This window comes from Equus przewalskii, chromosome 10 (genome assembly GCF_037783145.1).
Source record: "Equus przewalskii isolate Varuska chromosome 10, EquPr2, whole genome shotgun sequence".
In the NCBI taxonomy this organism is placed as follows: Eukaryota; Metazoa; Chordata; class Mammalia; order Perissodactyla; family Equidae; genus Equus; species Equus przewalskii.
Window position 1 is genome coordinate 57,587,315 of NC_091840.1, and position 14,577 is coordinate 57,601,891.

The following is a 14,577-nucleotide window of genomic DNA, read 5'->3' on the forward strand; positions in this document are numbered from 1 at the left end:
CTGAGTTCTTTTCCACGTTAAGAAGTGGACTTGATAATTTTTACCACCACCAGTCACAATGGGGTCCTACAAGAGAGAAAGCTGAAGTTAACGAACAATTATTTCAGATTGGCAGTGGATCATGAGAAATGTCAAAGATGGGAATTATGTCAAGTGGAAATGAGATAATTTAGGAAGTAAATTTTAAAAATATTATTGATGAGTTCGCTTCCATCAAAGCTAAATTTCCTTCTGGTATAAACCAAAAATGACGTTATTTTTAACATCTCTACTTTACAATTTTTCAATCTGTTTTCAACTACTTTAATGTTACAGGAAAAAATGAAACCAAAATTTGACAGAAGCATGCCACGGGTGCACTCATTCCCCCTTTCACTTCGTACTCATTTCGGCCTGGAGGGAACCGATATTTTGATATTTTGCCCATTCCTTTCACCACTGTCTGCGCTTCTCCTTTCTCCGAATTTTACAAAATACTCCTTCACATTATGATTATGACGTTCAATGAATGAGTATTGTTGTAAATTAAGTCTTGATAAAATATTAAATGAGAATGTAAAGAATAAAACACACAGGAACATTCCAGAAAATGAAAGCTGCTGCACTCGCTACTTAAGAAAGATGTCCTTGGAGAAGGCGGGGACAAGGACCCCGGCTCAGCCGTTAGAGCCCCGGACGCGACGCTCTTCGTCTCCGCGCACACCGCGCACGAGTGCGCGAGCGGAAGACGCATGCGCCGTACGCACTTCAGCAACGGCGGGTTCGCGCGCCCTCCTGTGGCCTCCGAGGCGCCGCAGGGAGTTCTGCGTTCACTGTGGTGGCCGTGCGACCCCTGCCGGCCACATGAGGAATCACTGGAATTGAATTTTCCGTTTCATCCGCATGAATTTGTGGCCATATCTTGATCACGGTATTCCCGTGTGATCCCTTTTCTTTAGGTAAGGTCTATAGCAATGTCTCTACTTTGAAGTTTTGTCAATATTGTTGGTCTTTTCAAACTTTTTATTTTGTGGGTCTACTGTTTTCCTATTTACGTTTCCTATTCCTTATTTCCTGTGTTACATCTGCTTTAATCTTCATTATTTCTGTCTTTTTCTTTTTTTTTTAAGATTGACACCCGAGCTAACAACTATGGCCAATCTTTTTTTTTTTTTTTTTTTTCCTGCTTTATCTCCCCAAATCCCCCCTGGTACATAGTTGTATATCTTAGTTGCAGATCCTTCTAGTTGTGGCATGTGGGATGCCACCTCAGCACGGCCTGATGAGCAGTGCCATGTCCGCGCCCAGGATCTGAACCAGTGAAACTCTGGGCCGCCGCAGCGGAGGATGAGAACTTAACCACTCACCCATGAGGCCGGCCCCCTCTGTCTTTTTCTAACTTTGGGTTTAGTTTTTCCTTTTCTAGCTCCTTGATGTGTAAATTAAGATATTGATTTGAGAGCTTTCTTGAAGAGGATATACAGAGTCCAATAAGCAATTGGAAATACGTTCAACATCATCAGCCACTAGGAAAACACAAACTGAAACCACAATGAGATATCACTGCGCATCCATTAGAATGGCTAAAATTTAAAAGTTACCACACCAAAAGCTGGCAAGGAGGCAGAGAAACGGGATCACTCACACATTGCTGGTGGGAATGGAAAATGGCACAGCCACTGTGGAAATCAGTTTGGCAGTTTCTGAAAAACTCAGCAAGGAAAACTGATACAAGCGACAACCTGGATGGATCTCCAGAAAATTACCCTGATGGAAAAAGCTAATCACAAGAGTACATACTGTATGATTTGGCTTATGTAGAATTCATGAAATGATAAATACATAGAAACGGAAGAACAAATAAGTGGTTGCCAGGGGTTAAGGTGGGGGTGGCTTCAGAAGGGAAGTGAGCGTGGCTATAAAAGGACAAACGTGGGTTCCTTGCAGTGATGTTAATGTTCTGTATCCTGACTGTATCAATGTCCTTCCCTCTCTCCAGGCTGTCACACTGATCTATAGTTTTGTAAGATGTTACCATTGGTGAAAACTGGGTAAAGGGTACACAGGATCTCTCAATATTTTTTACAACTGGATGTGAAATTAAATGTTTACTTAAAAATAAAAAACAACACAAATATCTAACAGTAGGGTAATTGCTTATTTATGGTAGTTCCTAAATAGAGGGTGTGTTCCTGAGCATATACCTGAAAAATTCTAAAGGAAAATACATAAAAATAGAGTGGTATGACTACGGATGAGTTCTATTTTTTATTTCACTTTTTAAATTATCACCAAGGCAAATTTAATTCGTTTTATGTAACGCAAATAGCCTTTACTCATTGTGATTCTGCAAAAACAAATAAGAAAATGCTGCAAATACAACAGCTAGAATTAAGAATCCTCACCAGTGGAGCTGGATAGCTCATATGCTGTTGGGGGAGAGCAAAATGACACAACCCCTTTGGGGAACAGTCTTACAGTGTCATAAAAAGTTGAACATACACCTACCATGTGATCTGGCCATTCCAGACCTAGGTATTAACCAAGGGAAATGAGAGTGTGTGTCCATATCATGACTTCTCCAGGAATGTCTATAGCAACCGTTAAAAAACAAAGTTCAAGCTAGTAAGTTTAAAGATCCAATTGTCTTTATTAAATGATTCATGAATGGGCAGCATGCCTTCTAGCAAGTAGAGAGCTACTCAGGAGTTATACAAAACGGAAGGTTTTTATAGAAATGAAGATGGGGCAAGGAAGTTATCAGCAAACAAAAGGAAGGAGTATTGGGGCCAGGACGTCTTCTCTTTGAGGGAAGGGACGCAGGGGTTTTATCATGCAGAGACTGCCTCTTCTTCTTCTGGGGGATTAGGGGGCCCACGTGACAGATAACCTTATTGGCACCGACCAGAAAATTCCAGACTGGTTGATTAAAATTACCTTTCTGGGGCCAGCCCAGTGGCATAGTGGTTAAGTTCCCACACTCGGCTTCCGGGGCTGGGGTTCTCAGGTTGGGATCCTGGGCACAGACCTACACACTGCTCATGAGGCCATGCTGTGGCAGCATCCCACACAGGGGAACTAGAATGACTTGCAACTAGGATATACAACTATGCGCTGGGGATTTAGGGAGGAAAAAAAAGAGGAAGACTGGCAACAGATGGTAGCTCAGGGCTAATCTTCCTTTAAAAGCAAAAAAAGGAAATAAAGAAGGAGGAAATTTTTTAAAAAAAAATACATTTCTGGGGCAGGTCTAAACTGCAGTTAGGTTAGGTATTAAATCTCAGTTTCGTGTCATGGGCTTTAGCACAGGTGATGCCATTTTGGGGCTGTGATTTTCTCTTTAACACAACTTTATTTCAAACACACAAAAATTAGAAACACCACAGATGTCCATCAGCAGATGACTGCACAAACAACTATAGTATATCCACACAATACTATGCTGGGCCAAACTATCGACATAGGAACTGATATCGAACCTGCAGCGAGTTCGCTCACCCATTGTGCAGCAAGCCAATCTCAGACACCGGGTGTAGTGGAAGAAAGTAGGACTTTATTATTGCATAGCCCTGAGCAAGGGGAGAGGGCAGCCAATGCTGAAATCCCAAACTCCCTGAAAAGCTAAAAGGAAGGGTTTTTATTTGGGGTTTTAGGTAGGGGAAGGGGAGCATATGGCCTTGCTGGTCAGAGCTTTTCCACCAGCCTGTCTTTGGCCCTGAGACACTTGCAGAGAGAAGGGAGCCCATGACCTTGCTGGTAAGCAGCTTTCCCACCAGCCTGTATCTCTTTGTGGGGAGGAGGAGAAGGAGATAACGAATCCAGGTGGTTGTCCTTGGCTGTGTCTGTCTCCATGGAGGATAGTGGATTCTGGAGCCAGGAAGCCAGAGAGTAAGCAGGGAATGAGTGCTTTCGTTTTAATCCCACATATGCTGAGTTTCATGTAGGGGAACTGATATCAGGACTGATATCAGAACAAATAGATAAATCTCAAAATAATTATGCTGAGTGAAAGAGACTGGACAGAAAATAGTACATACTGTATGATGATGCCTATTTTTTAAAATTCTACAAAGTGCAAACTAATCAAGAGTGACAGAACGCAGATGAGTGGCTGTTTGGGAAAAGGGGTGCTACCAGACCAAAAGGAGTTCACTTCAGGGCGAGTCAAAATCGATTTTCCACCAGAAGTAGTTGCCACACAGAGAGTTTAGTTGCAGCAAATAGGAGACCACATGGAATCATTTCCAGAGTCGTGGTTCCCCGAACAAAGGGAAGCAGGTCCTTAAATAATGAATATTTAAAAGGGCAGTTTTGTCATCACGTGTAGAGACGTATTAGCTGGCACAGGCTCAGTCTGAGAACAGGATCCCACATACATCTCATGTTATGCTAATAAGGCCTAGGCTCCTCCTAGGGCAGAGATTACAGTGTTAAAATGAGGAAAAGGGCATTTTCTGGTCATCTGCATAGGTGCTTCCCTTGCAGTGGGGCTCGATCTGGTTCAGGCCAGTTGATGCTGGTGTCTCTTCCTGACATAGCTCTGAAAAACAACCTGGAGGAAGGGTTAAGCACCTCGAAACTTCCTTTGAGCTGCTGAGGGCGTACCCTGGTGACAGAACCCAAGGGTTCCAGGCCCAGCTCTGCCCCTGCTCACTGGTGGTCTTGGCTAAGTCACATTCTCTCTCTGACGCTCTGTTTCCTCACCCATAAATGAGACCAACGCTCTCAACCTATAACATGGAAGAAAATGTGTGGATTGGATCTGTCTTATTACTGTGAGGGACCCCTCACCTCAGCACAGGCCAGGAAACAGTACCTGCCCATTTTCCTCACCTCCCTGGTCTCTCACTTCCCCACTGGGAGGTGGCCTTGGGCCCTGGTGCTCCCGGGAGTTGGGCTGAGGCTGCATCTCTTTCTCCCTAGACCTCCATCAAATTTCGTCATGTGAAGTATGTGCACATAATCCCTGAGGACCAGGAACACAGTGAGGGGACTGAAGACATCTTGTTGGAGAAGCATTGCCCTGTCCTACCCTAAAACCCTTCTATTTGTAGCCATCGTGTGAGGATAGGAGAGATTTTGATTACAATCTCTTTGTGTTGTTTTGATGAACTAAAGGGCTCATTAAAATGTTTACCATATAAGCTTTGCTCTCCATTATTTAGATAATCTTCAATATTTTTCAAAATCATTGTCTTATTTTCTCCATACAGTGTTTGCACAGACAGTATCTTATTTATGTGTGCCTAGGTTTCTATTTTTCTTTCCATTCTTTCACTTTTTCTTTGGATATAAGACTGAAAATCTTTCCCAGAAAAGTAAAAGAATGAAAAAAAAAATGTTGAAGCATCTAGGAATGCATTAACAAGATATTAGGCAACGGAAAGTTTGCAAGAATAAGGATAGTGCAAAGAATACTAATATAATCTTGGCCCAGATTCACTTATTTTTCTCCATTTTCTTTACTGTTTGTGCCTGCTTAATTTCTTCCTCAGGATGTAGATACACAAACACACATAACATTTTTCCCTGAATTATGTGAGATAAAGTTACATATGGTATGGCCATTTATCCCTAAATACTTCCGAGGGATTTTCCTAAGAATTAAGATACCCTCTAATATAATCACAGTACTATTATCAACTTCTGCAATTTTAATCTTGATACAACACTTCTATCTACTCTGCTGTCCTTTGTGTGATTTTTCAAATGATTCAAATGTCCTCTTGGCCTCTTAATTACAGGATCTAGTCTATACTCAGTTATGCCATTTATTATGAAGTATCTTTACCTTCCTTTAATCTGAAATACTTTTATCGCCTGTCTTTGTGGTTTATGACTTGAGCATTTTTCTAGTATACAGATTCCTCACACTCCTCATTTTGTAAAAGAACATTCCACAGTTATCTATCATGTTCTCATGATTAGATTCAGGTCATTCTCTCTCAGTTGAAATACTAAATGATCCTGTATCTAGTTCAGTGTTTCATATTTGGAGGCACAGAATGTCCATCCATCCCCTACTGAATGTCAGTTTTGATCAACTGATCAAGGTTTTGTCTGATTTCTAGAATATATAATCACTATTTCCCTCCCTGTAACTAATAAGCTATCTATGGGGAGATACACACAGTGAGAAGAAGGTCGGCTGTGAGCTAGGAAGCAGGTCCTCAACAGACTCCAAATCTGCCTTTGCCTTGATCTTGGACTTCCAGACTCCAGAACTATGGAAAATAAATATCTATTGCTTGCCACTCAGTGCTAGAGTTGGAAAACCACCATTTTCCCATCATAGTAAAGATACTCTTGCCTGACTCAACTTTGGTATGATGATGGTTTTCCAATTCTTGCGCTCTCTGTGCCATAATTGCTTGACTCCAGAATCCCGTTTAATCCTCCTAAAAGACCTATGAGATTAAGCAGCATGAATAACATTTTTCTCTTCATTTTACAATTTAGAAAACGGGAGCTTAGAGGTGTTGAGTGACTCACTTGAGATCACATGAGGAGCCTAAGGCAGAATTGAGACCCAAATCCTGGTTTTTCCCTTGTTTAGGGTGCTCCGTTTCTGGCCTCTTTACACTCTCCATGTAATAGGCATGTTACCTGGGACCCCCAAATAGCTTGATGGGCTCCTCAAGGGATGGTGATAGAGCAGGTGGTCAGCATTATTCTTTCTCACTGGTAGGTTGGATGTTTAAAGCAGCAATAGTTAGATCAGCCTTGGTGAATGGGAGCTCTTGGAGATACACCCATGCATAGCCTCCATTCCTGCTTCCACGGGTACTCTGTTCATGACTGCGTTGTGCCAGAACTGGGGTGGCAACATCAAAGATTTGCTGATGACAACTGGACAAGTCTTTCTGAATACTTGGTGGTTCACTGCCTCTTCTATAGTGGATCCTCTCTGGTGAACATTAACATGTGATGCAAAGATTGTCACATTCCATAACCCCTCTTATGGATTCATCCACTTGCCTCTTCCCCCAGACCTCCTTGTTTCCGATATTTCAATCTTCTAGGCCCTTGACTAACCATCCAAGCTAGTCATCATTGCCCATGAGCCTGGGTATATCCTTACCTCTGTCTACTTCTCTTTCCATACAAAACTGATGACCAGGTGTACCACCAGAAGCTCTGTCTACTGGAGCAATATCCTCTCATGAAAGTCCTTCAAGGCCATGCCTAATTGGGGCATAATTCAGGAGCAGTCTATTTTCGACTACCCCCCACATCTCAAACCAACTCATCCATTAGCAAATGTTGGGCTTTTTTTTCCTTCAGTACTGGTAATAAGTCCCCCACCATCACATGGGCCATGCAGTGAGGGAGGTGTTTCTGTGCATCACTGTCGGATTACATGAAGATCTGGACCACCTGCCTGCACAGCTTACTTGTGCCCTTTGGTCCTACTTGTGCCCTGTATCAACCATGTCTTTCATCTTCTGTGTTCTGATGCTTTGACATCTGAGGCCTTGCTGACCCTTGAGGGACTGTTCCTCCCAGGGTTAGCCAATTCCTAGAGATCATAAACAATATGCTTTTCAAATGCAAACCAGTCAGTCCAGAGCCCACACCCCCAACCACCTTTTTTATCTCCTGGCTGCTATGCACCTGCCCTAATCACCCCAGGGCCAGCCACCAGACAACTAGGGAAAGCTCCGATGCCCAAGAGCCCACCTAAATTATTCCAACCAGCCAATCCTAAACCCTCTTACCCTGCATCACCTGTTCCTTCCCAAGGAAACCACAATAAAGGCTCTCACACACAGTTCCCCCCTCTCTCTGCCGCCTGACCAACCCTGGCACTTCATGTGGCCCCTGTGGCATGGCATGACCCTCTTCAACTTGGGATCTGTGAGTATTACAAACTACCCTTTCATTGGCAGTCATCTCCTGATCTGTTGCGTTTACCATACCTCAATAATAATAAAACCTATACTAAAGCATTGCCAAACTCAGACATAAAAGTCCATCGTTTTTATCGATTAATGTTAGACTCACCAAACCTTATGAATTATAGAGTCTGAAAAACCCCAGCTCCTGACGAGCAGTTCACATGATGTCTCATGGTCAAATGTTCAATCTTTTCCAAACCTGGTGTCATGCCAGTAGCTGATTTTCGAATGGTGTATAATTCTATGTTGAAGATGACGAGATCCTATTCCACAATTCCAGAGGTCTGTGTTGTGATTCTCACAGTGTGGCTTGCCATCAATGCCACATGGTCTCTTTTCCAGCCCAGATACCTCTAATACTATAAGGTCTACTGGGTCATCTGGCCCACGTGGCAGGCTGCCTATCCTGCAGCCTGGACCTGTTGCCGAGCCTCTCCCTGTCTTGTGCCCCACTCAGAGCTGACAGCCTTCCGTGTCATGTAGTAGATGGGTTGGAACAGCTTGCCAGTTGGAATATTCACTTTCAGAATCCAAAGAGTTCTATGAAGTATGGTGTTTCCTTCTTAAGAGGTGGGAGTGTGAGGTACAATAACTTGTCCTCTACATTGGAGGGAACTCCTGACGTGCCCCATAGCACTGGACTTCCAAAAACTTTACTACTCTGGCAGTCCCCTGAAACTTTGTAGGGTTTACCTCCAACTTCTGTGGTGCTGGTGTTTTACCAGGGCCTCCAACATGCCTGCCACTTCTTGCTCATCTGGTAGGTGAACAATTTGCCAGATCAATGGCTGAATACCAAGCACTTGAAGCTGTCTTAATCTGTTCTAGAAAAGCAATGGGAATGACTTCTTCTTTGATTCTTACAGTAAATCACTGTCATCCTCCAACATCCATCTGGTTTTTGGAGGGGCCTGACTGTTGAATTAAATGGGGATATGACACGGACCACCAATGACCCTTGGGTCATTAAGAATCTCTGCCTTTCTCTCTGGGATGTGATGCTCTTTTTTATTTATATCTTAGACAGGAATGGGGTAGAGAGGCAGTAATCCACTTGGTCTTCCCCATTTTGATAGCTTTTACCCTACAGGCCAAGGAAACAATTTGACTTGCCAACTATAAGTACATTTATTTCAATTGTGCATTCAAGGTCTTGGGAAACTACCACCAGACGGGACAGTGAAACTGCCGACCTTCCTTGAGACAGACCTCCATTTATTACCTGGCTCCCATATTCCTCCGTTCTAACACAGAGATCACAGTAATGCTTCCGGTCACTAAGCATAGCCTTGAAACTTGTTGGTGCTCCCCTTTTCTTAGCGTACCTGAGTAAATAGCCATATGTCCCTTTGCGGAAAGGGCTGGGAAAATCATTACCACATATACTGGATGTCATGTTGCAGGGTCCTTCTTTCTGGAAATTTGGCTTCTTCAGTCAATGGGTTCTGGGTCTGAAAAGTGACCAGGGTCTGGAAATGGGGCAAAAGATTGTGACATTTTATTAATGTCAGCCTCTTGATCATCCATTCTTTACTTCATTTGATTGTCTAGATTGAGCACTACTGCCTGTTGTCTGCCCATATATCTTGTGTCTACAGAGACACCATGTTCTATTAATTGTCTCCATAACTCTTGGAAGATAAAGCACTCCCTCCACTCTCCCCCTCCCTGCTTCCACTTTGATCTCACTGCTCACTATGCTCACTGAGCTCTCCTTGTTTCTGAAAGTCAAGTGCCGCCCTTGTTCTGGAACCAATCCCCTACTGTCAGCCTCAGCCGGGAGAGGACAGCCACCTCTGAACTTCTCAGTGATGCTGGTGCTCTTCCCAGCACAGTCTTCATCTCAACAGAGGGTCTTCCAGGCTTTCCAATGAAGCACAGTTGGCTGGTACATTTTCTAGCCTTACATAAACTCTTCTTTCAGCTTTTGCCAAGCAATTCTAGTGTTTCTGCTGAGTGTGGAGCTATCTATTTCTCCTACCCTCCAAATGTCCTTCCAGCAGTGTGTTAGCACAATCTCCCGGCATCCTTGCCAGAGTGTTTAAATCCTGTATCACAGGACTTTGCTCCTTTTCTTTTATTTTTTTATAATAAAGCAGCATTTTATTTATTTTTTTAATTGAGATATAATTGACACATAATATTATATTAGTTTCAGGTGTACAACAGAATGATTCAATATTTGTATATATTGTGAAATGATCACCACAATAAATCTAGTTAACATCCATCACTTCACAAAGTTACAAATTTTTTTTCTTGTGATGAGAACTTTTAAGATCTACTCTCTTAGCAACTTTCAAATATGCAGTACAGTATTATTAGCTATAGTCACTATGCTATACATTACATCCCAGGACATAGTATTTTATAACTAGAATTTTGTACCTTTTGACCACTTTCACCCATTTCACCCACCCTGTCCTCACCTCTCTGCCTCTGGCAACCACCAATCTATTCTCTGTATCTATGAATTCAGTTTTGGGTGTTTTTTTTTTTTTAATTTAACATATAAGTGAGATCATACAGTATTTGTCTTTCTCTGTCTGACTTATTTCACTTAGGATAATGCCCTGAAGGTCCATCCATGTTGTCACAAATGACAAGATTTCATTCTTTTTATGGCTGAATAATATTCCATTGTGTATATTTCACCACATCTTTTTATCCATTCATCCATTAATGGACACTTAGGTTCCTTCCATGTCCTGGCTATTGTAAATAATGCTGCCATGAATATGGGAGTGCAGATATCTTTTTCAGTTGGTGTTTTTGTTTCCTTCAGATAGATACCCAGAACTGGAATTGCTGGATCAGATAGTAGTTCTAAGTGTTAATTTTTTGAGGAACCTCCACACAGTTTTCCATAGTGGCTGCTCCAATTCACATTCCCACCAACAATGGACTATGGTTCTCTTTTCTCCACATCCTTGCCAACGCTTCTTACCTCTTGTCTTTTTTTATAATGGCCATTGTAACAGGTGTGAGGTGATATCTCACTGTGGTTTTCATTTGCATTTCCCTGATGATTAGTGATGTTGAGCACCTTTTCGTGTACCTGTTGGCCATTTGAATGTCTCCTTTGGAAAAATGACTATTCAGATTCTTTTCCTGTTTTTTAACTGGGTTATTTGTTTTTCTGCTATTGAGTTGTATGAGTTCCTTATATATTTTGGATATTAATCCCTTATCAGAAATGTGGTTTGCAAATATTTTCTCCCTTTCCATAAATTGCCTTTTCATTTTGTTGATTGTTTTGTTTTTCGTGAAGAAGCTTTTTAGTTTGATGGAGTCCCACTTGTTTATTTTTTCTTTCAGTGTCAGATTCAAAAAATCATTGCCAACACCTATGTCAAGGAACTTATTTCCTATGTTTTCTTCCAGGAATCTTATGGTTTCAGGTCTTATGTTCAAGTCTTTAATCCACTTTCAGTTAATTTTTGTGCATGTTGTAAGACAATGGTCCAGTTTCCCCAACACCTTTTATTGAAGAAACTGTCTTTTCCCCACTTTACATTCTTGGCTCCTTTATTGAACATTAATTGACCGTATATGCATGTGCTCCTTTTCAATAAACTCTCCAGTACTCACTATATGTCCTGCCCTCCTTGATGCAGCATCCCCAGGATCCAGACCCAAACCCTCTCCTGCAGATACAGATTGGCTGGGGGCTGCAGCAACTTCAGGGGATGGTCCTCTTCCTCCCTCATCAGGCCCAGCTTTTCCCCTGTTGTGTTTTTTGGTAACTTAACCCTAGTAATTGGTTAGTGGTCAGGAAGGTGGGGAAAAGTAGATCCTGAGAGGGGCACAGGTTTTATTGCAAAGTAGAGGCCTCTGGCTGCATCATCTTCAAGCAAGACCGGGAGGAGTGGGCCACTTTTGCAGGCCCAGAGAATTTAGAGATTGGTGTTTCAAGGTGTTTGCTTGCTTCAATCCAAATATCACCATCCTGAGTCTCAGGGTTCTACTTCTTTCCAAACAAGGTCCTAACCTTGGCATAGCAAACTTTATGGCGTTGAGAATTCAACCTTATCTGAAGTTATGCTACTTGTACATTTTGTCATTGGGCTTCAAGAAGCCCTCTGATTTTCACACTTTCCCTTAAATTGGCAATTAATCACACTCAGCCTTTCCTTGTCAAGAGGTCACTAATATCTATTCAATTCCATAGTCCTTAAAATTGTCAGTTCCCCCAATCTCATAAAGACCTGCGATATAGCACCCACCTATGCATTCCCTTCCGTCAACATCCCATCCCAGTTCGACACCAGTGACAGTTTTAACGATTATGCTGCTGCAGCCTGACGTGTGCTATCAGTACTTCACCAGTCACAAGAGATAGGGTCCTCACTGCCAGCAAGCTCACTGCTGATCCAGTGCTAAAATCCCATTTTAGAGTCTGCTTTTCTAGGACCACTGCTGCTACCAACTGTCACAGGACAGATTCCCTGAAAACAGATTCTGAGATGGAGAATAGCATGCAGGGGTGTTATTCTCTAGAAAAATACCAACAAAGGAGTGATGGAAGGGGGGTTGAAATGCTGTACGATTGCCACAGAGGCCTCATTTGATCCTACAGGGAACTCAAACCAGGATGGCCCTTTAGTGAGGTTGCAAGTTGAAGCAAGGGAGCCAGGCCTTTGAACCTCTGCAGTGAGTACCACCGGATGTGGACTGCCCCTGTGGAGGAGACGAAACCTGCAAGAGACAGCTTCCTGCAACCAGGACAATTCCCATGGAGGTATTTAGTTGTGAGCCATCAGTGGCCAAACACACTGGCACCTGGGGGAACAGGTGCTCCAGCCCTGAAGGGGCATCCTAGCAGCCCTGCACAGTGTGCTCTAAAGGATGTAGCAAAGTTTCCAGCTTCAGTTAATAATTTATACTTTGCTCCCTGCAGTTATATCAGTTATTGCTTGGTATTTTTTGAGGGCTTGTTGTTAGGGACATATATTTATGTGGATATATCTCCTCTTTCAATTTTTCTTTTTATGAGTGAGTACCATGCTTATTTATCCCTTTGTGACCTTTTAAAATTCCTTTTTGTCAGTTAATAGGATTACTACCAGTAGTAGTCAGTGTTCAGCGATAGAAGCAGAACCAGTAGGACATATAAACTAGGAGGTTTTTTGCAAGGAATTGTCTTACTCACTTGTGGAGGTCGACTAGGCAAGATCAAAATCCAGGGCAGTCTTTCAGGAAAGTCAGGCTGGAAGCTTGGTCTACAGAGTGTCTTCTTCATCAGAGAAGCCTCAACTCTGCTTTCAAGGCCTCTCAACTGATTGAATCGGACCTAGATTAGTGTTTCATCGAATGGCAGGAGACTGTAGCCTAGCCAAGTTGACATATCAAAGACCAACATACTATTCAACTCTCTTTTTGTTCACATTTGCCCAATGTGGTAATATTAAGATTCTCTGGGGCCAGACCTGTGGCGGAGTGGTTAAGTTCACACGCTCCACTTTGGCAGCCCAGGGTTCACCGGTTGGATCCTGGCTGTGGACCTACACACCACTCATCAAGCCATGCTGTGGCAACATCCCACATACAAAATAGAGGAAGATTGGCACAGATGTTAGCTCAGGGCGAATCTTCCCCATGGGAAAAAAAAAAAGCATACTTAAAAACAAGAATACTCTGGGGCGGGCCCCGTGGCCGAGTGGTTAAGTCCATGCACTCTGCTGCAGCAGCCCAGGGTTTCACTGGTTCAGATCCTGGGCGCAGACATGGCACTGCTCGTCAGGCCACGTTGAGGTGGGGTCCCACACGACACAACTAAAAGGACATGCAACTAAGATATACAACTGTGTACTGGGGGGATTTGGGGAGATAAAGCAGAAAAAAAAAGATTGGCAACAGTTGTTAGTTCAGGTGCCAATCTTTAAAAAAAAAGAATATTCAAAAAAAAAAAAGAATTTCTGACACTCCTTCCATCAACAGATGGAGTCTACATTTGCCTCCACTTGATTCTGCACAGACTTATGACTGCTTTGCCCAAGAGTATGACAGAAATCATGATACGTGACTTCCAAAGCTATGTCATAATCAGTCATAGAGCTTCTCCCTTGTTCACTAGAACACCTTTTCTTGAAGCTTGGAGCTGAAATGTAAAAAGTCCAACCACCCGAGTCCTTCATGCTGAAAAGGCTACACGTAGGCACTCTGGTCAAATCCAAGCTGAGCTCCTCCTTAAGCCATCTCAGCCCACATGTGAGACACGTGAGTGAAGAAGCCATCTTGGAAGTGGACCCGTCCTGCTATCAAATCATCTTAACTGAGGCTCTGGACACAATGGAGCAGAGAAGAGCCATGTCCACTATTCTCCTTCCAAATTCCTGACCCACAGAATCCGTGAGCATAATAAAATGGTTGTTCTTTAAAACCATTAAATTTTTAGGTGGTTTGTCAACACAGCAGTAGATAACAGGAACACCTGGAATATGTTTGTCTACCCTTTTATTTTCAGAGGTTTTATGTGTCTTTGTTTTGTGTCTCTTATAAACAACCTGCTGTTGGATGTTGTTCTTTTTTCCTACCTGAGAGTCTCAGAATCAGACTCTGAGGGACTCAGAGTGAATGATTATGCACAGTAAAGTCCGAACCAGCACTTCGCTTCTTTCTTCCTTTAGACCCACATCTTTCCTGCCCATTCTTCCTCCAGGAACTCTGGCACCAGGTTTTCTCTCGTTCATTAGCACAA

General features: G+C 42.8%; 1 long non-coding RNA gene across 1 annotated transcript; it reads left to right on the plus strand.

Annotated features, from left to right (window-relative positions):
- The first annotated feature begins 758 nt into the window (after nucleotides 1-758).
- On the plus strand, nucleotides 759-14,262 carry LOC139074162 (uncharacterized). Its single transcript, XR_011523684.1, has 3 exons — nucleotides 759-938; nucleotides 12,457-12,618; nucleotides 13,954-14,262. It is a non-coding gene; the product is annotated as an uncharacterized lncRNA (long non-coding RNA).
- The last annotated feature ends 315 nt before the right edge of the window (nucleotides 14,263-14,577 follow it).